This window comes from Anser brachyrhynchus, assembly GCF_964034855.1.
Source record: "Anser brachyrhynchus genome assembly, chromosome: 11".
Lineage (NCBI taxonomy): Eukaryota > Metazoa > Chordata > Aves > Anseriformes > Anatidae > Anser > Anser brachyrhynchus.
In genome coordinates, this window is record NC_137706.1 from 1,118,690 (window position 1) to 1,134,014 (window position 15,325).

General features: G+C 39.7%; 1 long non-coding RNA gene across 8 annotated transcripts in view; it reads left to right on the plus strand.

Moving 5' to 3' along the window:
* Nucleotides 1–15,325, plus strand: part of LOC308200804 — a 140,475-nt gene that overhangs the window by 5,722 nt on the left and 119,428 nt on the right. The gene's annotated exons all lie outside the window — the stretch shown is intronic.

Genomic DNA, 15,325 nt, shown 5'->3' on the forward strand with positions numbered 1-15,325 from the left:
ACTTCCAGTGCTATAAGACAAATAAACACATGGCAAAGTATTATTTTCAAGCTAATCTCATGACTTGAGGAAGGGTTGGTGGGTTAATTCATGGTTTTAGGCCAGCGAAAAGGGGAAGGATTTTGATTTCTGGCCCTCAGCTCCCTGAAGTACATGAAGAGTGAAATGTTCTGCTATGAATACTTCTGAAGATCCCTGAAAGATACAACTCAGTTGCAGCCTTTTGTGACAAACAGGAAAAGTGATTGAGCTTTGAAGGAATAGTGTGTGTTAGCCAACACAAGCTGGTGTGAGTCAAATTTCTTCTAGAGCTTTTGGCCTTCATGTTCTGGCCTTGCGCATATGGTGAATATTTCTTTATTCACTCTAAGCTGCAAAGTTGTGAACAGTGTATGCTTTTTGGTGGTTCATAGTTAGACTTCAGTGTTGACACGTCTGTGAGCTGAATGTGGGAAGCTTCCAGCTTTTCTGTTGCACTGTTTGGCTGCTTCCAGCTATATTGCAGTCTCTGAGTGAGTGACGAGGTTATTTTAGACAGACCATGAAAAGCATTTGGGCTACAGAGTTAAGGGGAGGTAGGTGTGGGTGGGGAGTCATCTGAAGCTGCTGTCTTCTATGGGGGTTACAACTGCGGAATATTTTTTGTGTTAGCTGTGAAATAAAGTTATTCCTGGTGGTCGTGTGGGTCTCATTTGCTTTGGAGCTTTGCTTGTATTCCTAGCCTGGCAAAGGCATAGCTTGACTTAGGCTACCTACAATGTCAAAAAAGGTGGAAATTCCTTGGTGGTAATTTTGCTCCCTTGTCCTCAGATGAATACCTGATGAAAGGAGAGTATAATATTGTCAGCTGGAGAAGATTGGATCTGTTCATTTTGGTGCCTGGGGGTTTCTCTTTTCCCGTTGGCTCAACCATATAAAATTGTGCCTCCCATCTTTGGGCCCAAAGACTTACTTGTCTCACTTAATCTGCTGTCTCTTTGGCTACAGTGAAGTTATACCCCACTTCTCATGGTCTTAGCTTGCTCACTGGATGATTTGATCATCTGTTCAGGACATCAAAGGAATCTGTCAAACTGAAAATGAAACTTTCCAGATTATTATTATTATTATTATTATTAAGATTTAAGTCAGAAAGGTCTTCTCCAGTAGTATTTGAACTCTCCTCTATGCGTTAACTGTTTTCTTTTGGTTAAAAGTTCTCATTAAGACAATTGGAATGTATCATAAATGCCAGTGCTTTTGGTATCACAGAAACGGACGTCTCATGCTGGTTGGCTACCTAGACTGATCACTTCAGAAACCCTTATCTCAAAGGCTAGGATAAGTCTCTTTGTACTGCAGTCCTCTTTTAGAAGCAAAACAGCTACCAGAGCAGGGCTGTTACTAGCCAGTAATTAGTTTTATCAAATGCTGTAGAGAAGCTTCTTTGTATAAATTGTTTGATATTGAGATATACGCAGTCTTTAGAACATCTTAAGGCTGTGAAACTCAGAAGGCTGCATATAGCCTAAAAAGGATGGAGAATCGGGGGTGCTCTGCAAATACATCAGGCATGCTGGAGGCATGTGAACAAAGAGCTTGCGTGCAGGGTGGACAAAAAAAAAAAAAGAGCAAAATATTGAGATTTATGTGGGGAGGCATATGGATAACTGTAACTTTGCACCATGACCACTTGAGGCTGCTCTGTTCCATCCCTACCATTCCATCAGTTTGTGAATAGACCAAAGATGTGCCCTCCTTTTCTATTCTAGTGCAGTGTTGTATCAGTGGGGCAGGTAAATTCACCAGAAAACATCTGGGAGAGTTAAATACTGTATTCAAGTATTTCTTTTTTTCTTTTTGTCTATTTCTTTTTTTTCCTTCTTTTTTTTTTTTTTTTTCCTTCCCTGAAATATAGGAAAGGCAAGGTCTTTTTTCTCTGGACAAAGGAGAACCAAAAACATAAAATGGTTTCTTGCTTGCAATTTCTAAACTCTTCTCCTGCCAGTTTTATACACCATGGAGTTCTGGTCCCTCTCAGGCTGACTTTTGCTTCCCCTTTTGTGTTGTTGTTGCTGCCCTTTCTGTTGACACAGGCACTTTAAAGAAAACCTTGTGCTAGTACTTACTCTGGAGTATATGCTTCCCCCCTCGTTTAAGACTGTTTTCTATGGCTTTTTTACTTTGGCTCTGCACTCTGGCTGTCTTGAGACTTGGCTTCATCCACTGCCTGCCATCATTTTGGTGTACTTCTCTTGTACTGTTTTGGAGATCGAGCTGTGTGATGAAGCCTTTGTGTTGCAGCCTCTGCGGTTTTAGTGAGTCTCCTGGGTTTGTTCAAGTTTTGTTGTTATTTTTTTCATTGCATTGCTAATGAAACTGTTGCTTCTCTGGCAACTTTCAGATGACCTTGAGTTAGTAAGCACTTAGGAATTTACGTTCTACATAAATAAAAATGGAAATTATTATTCTTATGATTATAATATTATTCTTATGGTTATTACCTGCAAGTTCTGTAACCTCAGTGATATCTCAGGAGATGAAACATACTCTCAGTACATAAACATTTGTATACAAACAACATCAAATCATGTTTTCTCTAATGTGATTGCTTCTTTTCATGTATTCCTATAACTAAACAAGCATTAGAAAAATAATTATTATTGACATACCAGAGAAGCGACACATTTAATTCTGTCTTACAGGCTACCAAGTTGTTTCACCAGATAACATCAGCATGTACTAGCATTATTTACAATGTAATAGGTGTTGATTTGAGAATGTTTTTGTGTTTCAGAAATTGATGTGTAAGAGAGTGTGTTGTAAAAAAAATTAAAAAAAAAAACCTGCTTGTTTATTTTGGGTTATGTTGCTGTGCATCAGTCTAGAGGAGAGTCCTTGTGTTTTAAAGTACCTTTGGTTTTTGGTGCAATATCTGTGATGCTAACCTTTTGTTACTTTAACTGTGTGTGTTGTGATATGCTCCTTGAAATTCTCTTTTCCTCCCATCACCCCTGTGCAGCCTCAGGGGTGAAGCTAGGGGGGGGAGCAGTTTGCTTGCTTGCTCCATGGGTGTGCTTTTACCTCAAGTGAAAAAGCGGGGAGCAGAGAACACCCCCCAGGGAGCTGGAGGAGGGCCTCTGTGGCAGCCTGGCTAGACAGTGAAGCATAAGACTGTTGCCTCTTCTGCAACGAAGAGGGAGGGCAACAAATTGAAGAGCAGATAATTCTGGTAAAATATATCTAAGTGGCAGTATGCCAAAAAGATGATCTGGATAGGTAGCTCTGTGAACCTGGAATTTACAAAAACTGGCTGAAATTCAGCTGGAACTCCTTGACAAATTGGTTCTCCTAGTTTACACTTTGGGTAGAGCTAATGTAAATTATATCCAGACTAATACACAAGTTATGTGTGCAGACGCCTGTCTTTCCTCTGGAAACACTGTAAGCTCTACATGAGATGAAGGAACAAAATCAATTCTGTGCTTCTGTCAAGGAGATGACAGAACTATTACTGTTCAAACTGAGCAGCGCAGACAACTGAAGAATAAAATTCTTGCAAACTCTGAGAATGTCTCTTTAGAGAGCTTTGGTGCAGTCCCCCCACTGCTTTCTCATGAGAGATCTCATCAACATAAATGCAGTTTTGTATTTTTGTATGAGGACTTAGTTTCTTCCAAGCTCACATAAACTGATGGTGAGTCACTACTGATTATCCCTTCACAATGCTAGCTTTAAAAAGCTCCACTGTGAAATGAAGGCTATTTAAAACTTCACATATTTTCTGGGAATTCTGTCATTGCTATACATGCAGACACATAGCATTTTTAATTTTCTAAGACAAATTATGAGTTTTTATTATACCTTAAATAATAAGTATATTGATAGCTTAATTTCTAACATAAAATATATAGATATACTGTATCTTTCACAAGAAGCATATTGTAGCTAGGGGGACAAATGTGATAGGGCTGAAACTTTTTCCCTCAGCATAGAACAATTGTTATATCTCCATGTTGCTACATTTTGTTCCTCATATTCTCAGATATTCTGAATTCCGTATGATTTAAGAGTTTTCTCATCCATTTTAAATGCTGCTAGCTTATGTGTTTGTCTCCCCACCACTGGAAGCATCATTTCTTTGTGGTCAGTCATCACTGATAAACATAATCAGCAATCACAAAGACGATGTACATAGTATATGCAAGTTTTCATGATTTCTTCCATGCTCTGCTCTCTTTGTAAGCAGAGGACTGAAATGGCAGCCAGGTCTCCAGCTGCTGTCCTGCTCCTGCTTTACAAGAAGGCTCTTTCAGTGCAGACTGGTTTGCTGATACATATTTTTATGAACAATTTTCAGTTTACCTTTTTTCTGAATCAATTTTAAAGGTTCTGTCAATTGCAAAAGTTTTCTCAGCTAGAGCAAGTCTTCTGTTTCTCGGTGCTAGCAGAGACAAAGCCTTCTGGTAGGGGAAGAAAAAATGACAAATTCCTCCTCCTGTCCCTTCTCTTCCACTGCTGCTTCTGGTTCTGCTTACCACGACAAGCCAAGAAAGGTGATTTGGAGCAAGCACTGAGCTTGCTTTCTTCTGTGGTCCAAGCTCTTGGTAGAGTCAAAGAGCTGGAGAGCAGTCGGTCTTGTGCAGCAGCTGGTGTTGTTTGGTGAGTCTGTATGCAACAGCCTTGTCTCAGAATCACACATCCCATTAGATATTTCTGCAGACATATTGTTAACATAAGAACAGACTTAGTGGATCATGTCACTGCTCAGTTTAGTCCGGTCCTGTTTCTGGCAATGGTAGTAGTGCTGTTCTAACAGTGTAAGGGGAGGGCAGGCATGTTTGGATACGTTACCAGTCTGCCCTCTTCATCTTCAGCTGCAGCCCAGGATTCGAGTATTCGTGTTTGGCAGGCTTTCTTTGTAGGCTTTTTTCCTTGTGTCATCTTGTGTATTCACTTTTGAACATGTGAAGCAGTTATTGTCTGTAGCACCCTGAGGCAGTGAGTTCCACAGGCTGACTACAAGCAGCATGAAGCAACACCTTTCCTTCTTAGTTTTCAACCTGCTCTCTCGTCATCCAAGCAGTTGTCTCCTCTCTCCTTGCATTAGAGTAGACACTGAACAGTTTTTCCTTGCTATCCTTCTCCACAACATGCAGCTTCTGTTTTATTTCCCCCCTCAGCCATCTGTTTTCCAGAGTGCGTGTAACTGTGCTGTGTGCAGAAGTAATTTTGTTCCTTTAGTTATACTTATTGGCCTTTGTACCTTTTCTATTGCTCCCTTTGTGAAAGGGAGCTCAGAATTGAACATGATATTCAAGATGTAGGTATTCTGTTGAATTATAGAATAGTATAAAGATATCTTCTGTTCTTTTTCTTATAATTCCTAATATTTGTTTGATTTTTTCCCCTTTCCAATGCTACTGGGCATTCAGTTGATGCTTTCACTGAATTACCTTTGTATCTTCAGTATCTCTTCCTTGAGTGAGAACAGGTGGTTCGGAGTATTTTATATTGTAAATATAAAGCTTCGATTTTCCTTTCTTTAGTGTTTTGTTGCTGAATTTCATCTGCCACACTGAGAAATGTGTAGTTAAATGGATGGATTGTTTTCAACATCGTTTCCTGCTGAGGAGGAAGCAGCTGTGAACAGCTTCAGCTTTGTGATCTACCTCCACACTTTCCCCAATTATATCACTTCCATTAGCTGGAAATGTGTTTTTATTTGGTAGTGTTTAAGAGCTTGGGCTGCTGGACTAGGACAGCGTATAGCCTCTCATCGTGCTTCTCTGAAGTTTATGCCCACTGAAGCCAATACAAAATCTCTGAGAATCGAGGAGAGTGTCTTATGTTTTCCTATGGAAGACTGAGACACCAAATGCAGTTCAGCCTGTTCAGGCTCTGTTCAGCCTGAGGGAGGAAACAGTGCCTTCTAGAGAAGAGTTGAATGTGTGCATCTGTGCTCCCTTTTTCTCTTGAATTGACCTTTGAGTGTTCCCACTTTGATTCTTCTCAGTTTAACAGTTCCTAGTTTTGAAGACCCTTCTAATTCAAGGCGAGGGAGACTTTTCACAGCATGCACTGCAACATTCTTCGGTTCCTTCCTGGGGTCTGTATAAAACTGCCTCCTCCTAAACCACTTCTTTGAACTTTTGTTCTGTTTGTATCTCCTGCCTGTCCAGTGAGTTGATGTTCCTGGTAAAAGAGCTTGCACAAATTTCCAACCTTCAAGACAGGACAAATGATTGGAAATATTTTAAAACAGGGCTTTAAAAGCCCTGCTTGGAAATGCTTTGTTTTGGTCTGTATTCTGATTTGAATATTTCTTTCAATTTTACAGAAGCAATAAAGAAAATTGTGCAGATTTAAACAGACTTTGAAAATGCTCAGTTTGGTTGCCCTTGAGTTATTGAATACTGGATCTGCTTAATGGGATATCCTCTGTGTAAGAGTTTGAATGTGTTAGGCTCCAATTCTGTTCTATAACTGTAGGTGTTTGACCTTTGGGTATTTGAGGCTATCCTACTTGCTTTCCATCTGCTGCTCTGGAATGGATCCTGCTATGTCTGCTAGCCTCATGTGAATGTCCTGGGTACTCTGCGGGCCCAGTACCTATCAAGGTAAGTAATGTTTAGATATCCGAGTTGAGCACTTAACCCCTTGTCAGTATTTATATTTATCTTTTAAAAAATAAAGCAATCTACTTCTACTTATCTTCCTTTTCTGAAGAGCCAAACAGCATTATGCATAGGACTTTATTTGCAGCAAAAAAATGTCCCTGTGAACTGCTATCATCTGTTGAAGCCATGTGCAAATCAGCTTATTGCTGTGAAGTTGTGCCAGCTCTGACCAAACCGCAAAAGAGTTATTAAATATTAGAAAAAGTTTCAGTGAATTCCTGCATCCCTCTTTACCATGCTCCCAGCATCCCCAGTTCTAAACGTTAAGAGGCAGTCACAGGTCAGATCCAGTAGCTCTAAACTTCTTTGTTAGTTCTTTTGTAGAAGATGTGGAGCAGTGAAACTTAAGGAAGAGAAAGGACTGTTGCAAACTTGCACAAACAAATGTTTTGGGTTTGACTTCCAGCATGACTTGGAACATATTTATTTAGTTTTCCTTCCGCTACCATTGTTAAAGAACTGTATTTGGGAATGTTACAAGTTTTTCCTGACTTAAATAGAAAATTGTAGTACACCTGTGCCTGTGCTGGAATCTGGGGCCAAGAAGTCTGTGACTCTTGGCTGATTGAAATATAAATTCTGGTGTCTGGAAAATCAAGATCTAAATACAGCCCTAAAGACCTATCAGTGCAGGACTTGTAGTGCTGGAGTGCTGTGGGGGAGGGAGGAAAATAACATTATTGCTTGAGAGTGATAAAAATGAATGGAAAAAAAATCAATCTGCTTTTATTAAGGTATTTGCTGAAGCTACAGTGAAACAAGAAAGCTTTGTCTGTCAGCCTTCTTGTGCTGGCAGGACAGTAAAGACAGCAAAGTAAATCCATATGCCTAATACTTGGAATGAGCAAGCAGGGGAAAATTATATGCGGTGGCCACTCACAAACTTGCTATCCTGTGTGTTTTGATTTTTAATAAGATCATGGTTGCCTCTTAATGCCTTTGTTACATATTGAGAGGATACTTCAGTGTGTTTCTATTTGTATAACCTATTGTTGCAAGACCCCACCCTCTAATCATGTACTTAACTCTCGCTAGTGCTAGTACTATGTACTATAAATGTATCCCATGCATTTCAGTTGTATGGTTATGTAGTGCTTTGCTTGGGCAGTATATTTAGCAAATTGTGTAGTCAAATGATTATGTTAGAATGAATGGTTGATGTCTAGTACACAAATAATTATGACACCAAACTTACTGTGTATGAGCTGGAGCCATAGCTGATTTCAGTGACAGATGGAAAACTCCACTGAACCTTTTATTGGCCATATGCCATTTCTGACTGTTGGCCAACAACAAGATTTGTTGCTAATATATAATGATTTAAACAGTAAAAAGAGCAGCTGCACTTTGATTTTTCAGTGCCTTTAGTACAGGTTTTCCTGGAGCTTTTGAATCTGTACTGCTGCTTTCCAATGCAAAGCTGTCACTTCTAGTCTGTGAGAAGAGACTTTATCTTCCCAGCACTATCTGGGTAGAATTTTATATTTTGATACTTATAACTAAAGCTCTCCTCTGCCTTTTATTGCATTATTAAGTTGACAGCATAAAAATCTCTCTGCAACACGGGGATAGGAATGGTTTGTAAGATGGCTCTGTTGTGTAGTACCACAACAGGGTGTTTTTTTTTTTTTCGTTGTGTTTTTGGCTGTCAGTAAGTCTTTTATTTTATGGCCTGCCTGAGGACTGGGAACCAGCATTACTCCAGCTGTTCAGAGAAGACAACTTTCAAAACATAGTTCATTGAGAGGATCTGCATGTGTTGTTCATCATATTACCAGGACAGTATTTGGAAATGTGAGTATGTGAATATAAACTGCAATCATTACCTATGCAGAACATGTCACTGTTTCTGTTGCTGCTGGCAGAGCAGAAAACTTGCTGCCACATAATGCTTTGACCTTCGTTCCTACTAAAGAGGGTTCCGCTGCTGTCCTTTGTTGATCTGCTCATTCCAATATCAGTCCAGAGAAAAACAAGATTGGCATCTGGAGAGCAGAACTGCTCTGGCCTTGGGCCCAGAAGCAGAGAGCATGGTAAGGGAGGTACATAAGGAAGCATATTCCAACAGAATTTCATATATATTTTGGGAGGAAAAAGAACACTTCATTTTATAAAAATGAGTATTATGCAAGCTTGCATACAAATAAAACTGGCCAAACCCTTGACTGTCCTGGGCAGCATCAGTCTTCGCTGCATTAAGAAGCACTCTAAAGATCTCTAGGACATGTTTGACTGATACTGTTGGTCCAATAACAGTCATCATGTTGCTTCTGTGCCAGAGGAGGCATGAAGTGGTCCTTGCTTAAAAGTGTTTTTCCCTGTAGAAGGCAGGCAGGTAGGGAAGAGGATCTGTATGCTTCTTATATCTCCTTGGAAATGGGTAAGAAATCGTACAAATGTTGCTCTCCCCTTTCCGTGCCAGCTGGTAAGGAGAGAGATGCAAGGATTCAGGTTGGTGCCTGGAACCATGGTTTGGTTCCTGACCAGTTTGTGGGACGTTCTGTGGGTTGACCTAGCTTGTGCAGTCTAGCCTTAGTGCAGACAATGGCAGTATTTCTAAGCCATGTTATCTGGCTCTGGCTGACTCTGCTCTGCTTGATTGGGTTGCCTCTGGGTCTCGCACATGCCTGCTAATGCACAATTATGATGCTGTCTGTACTGCTAATATGCTCTTGCATTGTATCAAAGACCACTTTTACCATCTGCCCAGGTACGTTGCTGACTGTTGCTAGAGCACTTCTTCCCAGTTGGGTAAGCCAAGTGATTCATCCGTAGAAAACTGAAAACGTTAATTTATTTCTTCACCCAAAAGTAAATAGCACACAAACTAACCAAAGGAAGGGTCTCTGTGGGTTTTCTGCATCTTTCACCTTTTGTTGTGGTGCCAGATGACTATAGATCTTGCAGGTTGGATTGGCCGCTGTCTGTGTGCTCTGAAAGTGTGTGCTAGTTGGCCCAGCTCATTCCTTCCTTTAACAGACCAATGTTTTGGTATGATTGTTTGTTTGTCTCACATCTTTTTTTTTTTTTTTTTTAAACTTTGGAAAAGGGGCAATGTCACATTTCTGGCTGAAGACAGGCTGCTTCTTCATAGCTAATAGCCTGTCTATTTTAGTCAGAATTTGCTGGGATGCTCCTTATCTAGGTCATAGTTTTTCTTTCCTGTCAGATTCCTCCTACACCAATCTTTGATCTTACCTACAGCAAGCTATCCATCTCAATCGAATGGAACTATGCAAAGTATTCGTAAAGTGATACAACTATTTCCCACTTTGTTCCATCTTGGAGAGCACTGGACCTGTGTGAAATCCTCATCAGTCACAGTGATAGCAAACATAGTAACTTGTTATTTGTACTGGAGTTGAGAAATGAAAGATAGATATAATTGAGAGGTTTATGGCTGGCTGCGTCAATCTGAAATGGTACCTGCTAGTACCCAGTGATGATTTTCCCAGCGATGTGGGTGCCCATAAAGTATCATCAGTGAGCTGCATGCACTTTCAAAATGTCCTGTACTTTTTTTTTTTAATCTTTCATAGCTGGTGTGTGCAATAGAGGCCAAGCACCTTGTTCTGTTTCTGGCTGTTTTTATGCATTCTTGATGCTACCTTTGCCTGGTGTCTTGTGATAAGTCAAGCTGAGTCTAATGCATATGTAGAACAGCTGCTCTGTTCTTTGTTTTATTTTTCCCCTCTCCCAGGATTGAGAGAGACTCATCCAGGTGTTTGTGGTTAGGTGCAAACTGTTGATTGTAGAGCACTTGTGCTTTCCTTATGTCATACAATTCCCTGAAGTCCATTAATGTGGCTGACTGCATCATCTGCCCTCTTTGTAATGTTTGCTGGCATTAATGTATGTTGGTCTGAAAACTAGTTAAATGAGGTAGTATCCTTTTCTAGAAGGAAACACATGCCAGCTTAAATTTTGATTGTTTAAAGGCTACAGCTATTTTAAGATGATTTATGTCCACACAGATTATGCAAAACTAAGGAAAAAGGGGTATTTTAAAAGCTTTTGGTGGCAGTGAAGGTGGTTCCTGACCACCTGGTCATTGTCATGTGCTCGTCGTTAATGTTTATAGACAGTTGTGTGTGCAGTCATATAGGAAAGAATGAGATAACTGCAAATGATGGAAATGAAGTTCTACAGTTTCCTTTTATTCCCCTCAATAAATTTGTTCTTGCTTCTTTAAAAAAAAATGAAATGATCTTTGGCTGACAGGTGTACTGTGGATAATGTTTAGCTGTGGTTTGCAATGTTCAATACCAGTAATTTACAAGTTCAAGGTATGAGTCCAATGAGCATCGGCATTGCAGTGTATGATGCAATTAAAAACGTGACAATAGGGACAGAGTGATGACTCCTGAGATGACACATACAGAAATCAAAGCACTTTGTTAGAAAGCAGGACTTGTTGGTGTCAACTGGTAGTTAGTATTTACTTTCTTAAAGGCCTAAGGTTACACCAATCTTATCTTTTTAAACTCAGCAAGCTCTCATTGTGATGGGCATGACTCATGTCTGGCTGAATGCTGTAGCTGCAATTTCTGTTCAGCTGGTGTTCAGGCAAAACGTGTGTTCAGATCTTCAGGCAGGTTTTTGCAGAGTGGTTTTGCCACACATGTCTTTAAAATCTCTTCTCCCAACACTGGATTAAGACAGGTAAAGCAACAGTGGATGGTTAATATTTCAGTAACTAATGCACTTTTCCCTTTCATAAATAGGGAAGAGTTTTTTTCATTGAAGATTTGTGGTGACTTGGAGGAGGACACAAAAGTCATACTGTTCTTGACTCTTCTACTTCCATTGTGCTTTCTAGGGTTTGTACTATCAGCAGCTGCCACTTGTTAGGTTTGCTCCAAACACATGTATTACCTTATTTGTTCTTGAGCAGATCTGCTTTTTCCTTGCCCTTTGACAGCTCACCCACTAGTTTTTTATCTGTTTTGTTATACAACTGTGACACAGATATGTGTTGTGTGAGCCTGTATGCGCGCAGGTGGATACTTCACGGCTGTCTGGAGACAGGGACTGTGCACAGCCTGGAGAGCAGCATGAGCAACAAACAATAGCTGGATGGGACCCAGGAGCACAATTAGTTGGCTCTTCTAATGCCATTCTGGGAGAATTTAGCTATTCCTTCCCATGTCTGTGGCCTTTAAATGGGGATGCTGTTGGTGTTCTGCGAAGAGGTAAAAAATAAAAAAATAAATTGTAAGGTCCAAAGATAGATGTTTCTCGGGAAGTGATGATCTTGATTATGTTGTACATGGCAGCCAAAACAGGAACAAATGATCGAGTGTTTTCTAATGGCTTTGACAGGAGATGGCATCTGTTGAGGTCCGGGTGGATTTATTAGTGGATTAAGCCTGTCTCCCTAGAGCTTGCAGCTAGCACATGCTGCCTCATTCTGTGTTCCCTACTTGAATATATAAAAGTGCTGTGTGCAACTGGTATTTAATAATTGTTAACAGTTTTAAGGAAAAAAATTAGTTCTTACTTCCATGTTGATGATAGATACACTTGTATACATACACTTATACATGTATATTTTTATGTAGATAGAATGTATATAGTGAATAAAAAAAGATGATCGAGGATTGGATTCAGGTATTTTAAATAACTTACTTTAGTTTACTTCTCCTACAATGAGTTTGATACACTATATAATTAAACTATTTCATGAGAGAAAATTTTAACTACCAAATCCTGGCAATGTTTAGTTCCTAATCTCAAAGTTGCTACTACAGATCCAGATGCTTGGGAGCCGTATCCAGCTACAGACAAATATCAGGTGCAAGCAGAGTGGTTATTAATTAGCAGCTGTGCTTACGAATATTTGTAGATATTCAAATTTTTTTCCATAGTACAGCAACTAGACAGTTTAACTACATGGGATTAATGCAGACAGCAAAGCTCTTTTGGGGGGTGGCATGGTGTGTGTGTAGTTATGTTTAGACAATAATATGACCTACAAGCTGACCAGTGTGGAAATACCGCTATCATCCGTGACATGGAATCTTATACCACTTATGTACGTCAGACATAAAGGGAGCATCTACCTTTAACCAAAGTGATATCTCCTGTGCGTTTGCAGCAGAAAGAACCATGCTCTTGTCAAGTTCTGGAGGGATGTAATCTACTCTTAATAAAACACTTGAGTTTCTAGGTTGTTGTGGGTCTAGCAATCTTTATGTGAGTAAATAATGCTTACTGCCATAATACTTTGTTTCAAAGCAAAATAATCACAGCCAGATATTCTTAAATATTTTGTTCTCTGATTATCAGATTGTATGATTTGACAGTAAAATTGTGCATGTAGAACAGCTGATGTTCATCTGAGGTTTCTGTTTGCTTGAGGTAAATCTCTACCACTGCACACCCAAATATGTAGTGAGGACATTTGGAGAAATTAAGAGTTTCCAGAAAGCAGTGTTTCATCACAACTAATGTTCATCTCCTGCTGGTGACAATACTTTGGGATATCAAAATGAATGACAGAAATGAAAGCAAAACAGCTGTTGAATCACAGAATCGTCTAGGTTGGAAGAGACCTCCAAGATCACCTAGTCCAACCTCAGCCCTAACACTAACAAGTCCTACACTAAACCATATCACTAAGGGCTACATCTAAACGTCTTTTAAAAACCTCCAGGGATGGCGACTCAACCACCTCCCTGGGCAGTCCATTCCAATGCCTAGCAACCCTTTCAGTAAAGAAGTTCTTCCTAACATCCAACCTAAACCTCCCCTGGTGCAACTTTTGCCCATTCCCCCTCGTCCTGTCACCAGGCACGTGGGAGAACAGGCCAACCCCCACCTCTCTACAGCCTCCTTTAAGGTACCTACAGAGAGCTATGAGGTCTCCCCTGAGCCTTCTCTTCTTGAGGCTAAACCGATAGTTTGTTTGACTGATAGTGTTGAGCATAAATGTGAAATAAGTTAGAAATGGTATCTGTGTAAGACTTTATATATGTATTTTTGATTTGTACAGTTTTTTAATCCCTTTCCTCTGTTGACCTTGAAAGCACTGGTTGGTTATTAGTAAAATATACACCTATTTTCAGGGTTTAAGATGGAAACGGAAATCTTGCAATAATTTGGCTAAAAACTACTAGAGCATTCAAGCAGCTGTCAAAATTTTAGGAGAAACCATATTAAGCAAAACCAAGCTGTAGCTGTTTAAATGATAGCTATGCTGGCTGTATTTAGATACCTGGGTAGGTGGCACTTTGGCTGGCTTAATTCAATGGCTACAGATATGAATTATTAACAAAATACAATTTGGTGACAGCTTACACACTGTGGGCCAGAGACTCGTCTCAGTCCACATGTGCAGCTTGTATTATAGCCAAATTAGATCCATTTATAATTCATTCTCTCCCTCTCCCCTTTCTCTCTCTCTCTCACACGCACACACACTCTCACTCGCTATTCTCTATAATCGGTATTTGTGTCTTAGATGGACTAATACCAGGGCTTTATTAATTACATGTTTGGGAGAGCGTTGCCCAATATCACCTTATAGACTCCTTATGAACATAAGTGGCTGATTGAATACTCATGACAGAAATAGCAGCAGCAGTACTGTTACCTAAAACATAACTGTAGTTTGTTTAAATGATGGGTTTTACCTTTGGAAGAAACATTCATGTTTTGATCTGGATGGCTAAGTGTTGTGAAGTTGGTCAGGGCAATGGATATGTGCCAGAATGTGCCCCATACCCTTCCTGGGTCCTAAAGGTCATTCATTTTTAAGGCAGAAGCAGTCTGTAGTATTGGTAAGTAATTTTTTTTTTCGTTTATTTTCCCTTGTAAGTTGTAATAGTTGAGTGGCTGTTGCTGTCTTTAAATCTGTCAAAAACTCTCTATGCTCTGAATTTTGCTTTGAAAATGCATGCGGCCTCAGTAAGTTGCATATTAGAGAATTATCTTTCTTGGTTTCTGTTGGCTGCAGAATATGCATCTTATCTAAATATTTACAGCAAGTTCTTTTTGTGAAGTTGAACAAAAGGGTGAAGTGGCACTAGTGCATTTAAATATTAGTTGTGTATATCTGATGAAACAGTCTCACTCTGTTACTGGCTATTACCTGAGTTTTAAAAACCTTCGACTGCTCTGTGTCAGGCAGAGTACCCAAACAGACGGAAGCAACTCTAAAGCTTTCTCTTCTCTTCTCTTCTCTTCTCTTCTCTTCTCTTCTCTTCTCTTCTCTTCTCTTCTCTTCTCTTCTCTTCTCTTCTCTTCTCTTCTCTTCTCTTCTCTTCTCTTCTCTTCTCTTCTCTTCTCTTCTCTTCTCTTCTCTTCTCTTCTCTTCTCTTCTCTTCTCTTCTCTTCTCTTCTCTTCTCTTCTCTTCTCTTCTCTTCTCTTCTCTTCTCTTCTCTTCTCTTCTCTTCTCTTCTCTTCTCTTCTCTTCTCTTCTCTTCTCTTCTCTTCTCTTCTCTTCTCTTCTCTTCTCTTCTCTTCTCTTCTCTTCTCTTCTCTTCTCTTCTCTTCTCTTCTCTTCTCTTCTCTTCTCTTCTCTTCTCTTCTCTTCTCTTCTCTTCTCTTCTCTTCTCTTCTCTTCTCTTCTCTTCTCTTCTCTCATTAATTTATTTTAACTTTTCAACCCATACATGCTTGGTATTGAGCTTAGTAACTATTAATATAAATGCTGGTTCATTTT